The 3,326-nt window shown below is 34.9% G+C and overlaps 1 non-coding gene across 1 annotated transcript; it reads left to right on the top strand.

The window, feature by feature from the left end:
- Positions 1-1,031: 1,031 nt before the first annotated feature.
- On the top strand, positions 1,032-1,138 carry LOC117364386. Its single transcript, XR_004540233.1, has one exon. It is a non-coding gene; the product is annotated as a U6 spliceosomal RNA (small nuclear RNA).
- The last annotated feature ends 2,188 nt before the right edge of the window (positions 1,139-3,326 follow it).

Below are 3,326 nucleotides of genomic sequence, written 5' to 3'. Positions count from 1 at the left end.
GGGACAGATAGGGAAAATGCTTGAGTATCTGATTGTAAAACCGCTTAGATAACCTTGATAGACAGTATATAAAAATCCTAATAAACTTAAAAGGATTCAATTCTGGACCTCAAGGCGATCATTTGGACTTTTTTTTTTTTCTTTTTCCAAAAATGGTTCAAAAAGAAAGATTGAAGACAAACATCCAGGTAATGGCCATTTTTGAAACAACTGGACGTTTTTCTGGTTTGAAAGTGGCCATTTTCTCTACTGGATTTTTTGACATTTTTCCCAAAACATGCAAAATTGGATTTAGATGTCATATTGAAAATGCCCCTACATCAGTGTATCACAAACTGTGTGCCACGTGACGCCAGTGAGAAGAGGCTCCTGTAGACAGTCAGCCAGCACATCTCCTCCTCTCCATTAGCATAGTAATAGCAGGATCTGCGCATGTGAGGACATTGGCGTGATGACATCACACATGTGCATGACATCATTGTATCAATGCTCTGTGCATTTCCAGATGCTCCCCAGGCGCAGCACTGAATTTAGCGTGCTGTGGCTTCAAGTTTATTTAAAATTTGCTTGATCGCCCAATCATATATTCAAGGTGATGCACAATTCTAAAAACAGTTTAACAATATACAGGGGAACAAAAGTTCATATAGCAAATACATGACTTACAAGACAGACAGGACCAGTACAGGAAGTGGGATAGAAATACAATAATTGGAGGCAAATGAGACAATGAAAAAAAATTACAAAAGGAGGGTTTTTTTGGTCTTGTTTTTACGATGTCTAGCAGTCAAAAGCATCTTTAAAAAGAAAGCATGTCAATTGACTCTTAAATATTTCTTTCTTCCCTTTAGATTGGCAAGGAATTCCACAATTGGGGGGCCACAACTGAAAAAAATGTACTTCAGAAAGTTTGTGGGGAAACTGCCCTACATATAACTTTGTAAGTCTTAAATGCTTTGAAAATATGCCTCCCTCTATATCTACTTAACTAGTAACAATTGTAAGCCTAAATTTATTGAAAAAAAAAAAGTGTGCTCGCTTCGGCAGCACATATACTAAAATTGGAATGATATAGAGAAGATTAGCATGGCCCCTGCGCAAGGATGACATGCAAATTCATGAAGCATTCCATATTTAAAAAAAAAAAGAACAAAAATGTTGTACCACCAAAAATGTTGTACCACCCAACTAAAGAGTTGATGGTGTGGATCCCAAAGCAAACAGAACTTAAAACATCATATTCCATACTCCCGTTGCTAAGAGCAGCAATTATTTTTATTTTGAGAATAAATCACCATTTCCAAGGTTAAACTCTACAAATAAAAAAGTTGTTTCCTTACAGGAAATTCTTGCAATCTACCTATGGGAGGAGGCTTAACATCTTTGGGATTTATCTCCCTGAAGCAGTTTACTTAGTACTGCAGGCAGTATAATAATTGGCAGAAGCAAGCGATGAGGGTCCTCAAAAGAACTTTTCATGTTTCCATAAGTAGTAAATAGCTTACTAATTCCTGTATTAAGCTTTCACACAGTTAAAATGCAGAGAGAGCAAACAGCAAAATAAAACTACTTTAGAGTTAAGTGCAATGATTTTTTATTACTGAGAAATAATCACATCTAAACTTGCTCTACAAAATATACAGACTTTAAGGTGCATTTTGATTTCAAGTTTCTAAATTAAAGCAATTGCAGACAATCTGATAGCTTTTAAAAGTGAATATAATTTGTTAACATATTCTAATGAATGTAGTTCTTATTGTATCCAAATCAAACTACTTCAGCATCAAGTGCCATTTTTTATACAACTATGATGCATCTATTTTCTGTATACTTAAGAGAACCTGCAACCATAATTGCCAATTTTTGTATCAAAGATAGGACTGCATTTTCAGAAAAATATTTGTTTACAAATGGAAAGTATCTGGGAGAACCAAAGAATTAGAATGGTTGTGCCAAAATACATTAACCATCTTATTAAATCAAATTTAATTGATGCAGTTCTGCTGTTCATCCATGCCATAGTCTCTTCCTTTTTGATGCCTTTTGACCTGGCATAAACTAACCTTTTCTGATACTTTAAGTATTAGCAACTTGATCATATTAATTGCTGCATTTGTGGTATATTGCAAGCTTGTTACTCTCTTCTTTAAAGGGATACCTGTGCAATTAAGCACTCAAAATCTTAAGGATCCCAGAGTATTAAAAGCAATTTGCCTTTTCCAGCTCTCAAGTTATTACAATATTTCATCACAGAATTATTCACTTGGTACAGTTTCAGAAACATTTTTGTAACAGTTTAGACCCTTTATGACCAGAACGTAAGTATGACTGCTGCATGGTCACAATATAGTGTTATACTGTATAAATAAATCTACCAAAGAAAACCAGAAGTACCCTGAATTGTTTATAGTGCACATTTTCACCCTCCATTTCTTTATAGAAATATCAGTAGGATTCATTTATAAAATTATCTCAAAAAGCCATTAAAAAAAAAAAAATCAACCCAGTGTTTATACAAGATATCCTTAAACCCCTGCTTTTAGTAGGAAAAAGAGTTTTCTAAAACTATTTTAATGTTAATTCTCTCCAACTGGCTTATTTCAAGAGCAAGGGATTTAATTATGAAGACACCAACAATACACAAAGTAGCAATCAGGAATATTACTAACCTGTGCTTTGTGAATCATCAGCCAACAACCATCAACACATCCAATCAGCATGATTCAATATGAATTATCACAGTACGGCTTTTGAGGACCCAGCTGTAAGAGTTACACCAGGAAAATGTCTCCTCTACACCTTCAATTTTGGAGGAACACCAAATGATTCATCAAGCATCCCAAATGACCTTGGAGGCCCTCAAATCTTATGGAAGAATTCACAAATATAGCTTTTAGCTAATGCCACTGATGGGAGGGGATAACGATAAACGTATGAGCACACCAAAAGTTAAAAAAATACAAAATTAAAAGTTCTCTGTGCAAATAAAAATGTCATCCATAAAAAATTGATTTCTGGTGGTAAAGATAATAAGTTATAGGTAGGTAGACTTTCAGATGTAGTATCCACCCAGCAGTATTATATAGTTCTATGTCTTTCGGGAGAAACTGTTTGGAGGGTTTTATTTTTAATTAACATTTTTAGTAAAACCTGTCCCTCTAAAACAGGGATCTCAAAGTCCCTCCTTGAGGGCCACAATCCAGTTGGGTTTTCAGGATTTCCCCAATGAATATGCATTGAAAGCAGTGCATGCACATAGATCTCATGCATATTCATTGGGGAAATCCTAAAAACCCGACTGGATTGCAGGATTTCCCCAATGAATA

The sequence above is a fragment of the Geotrypetes seraphini genome, chromosome 7, assembly GCF_902459505.1.
Source record: "Geotrypetes seraphini chromosome 7, aGeoSer1.1, whole genome shotgun sequence".
Classification (NCBI taxonomy): Eukaryota; Metazoa; Chordata; class Amphibia; order Gymnophiona; family Dermophiidae; genus Geotrypetes; species Geotrypetes seraphini.
Note: the sequence above shows the minus strand (reverse complement) of the source record. Positions and strands in the feature narration are given on the sequence as shown.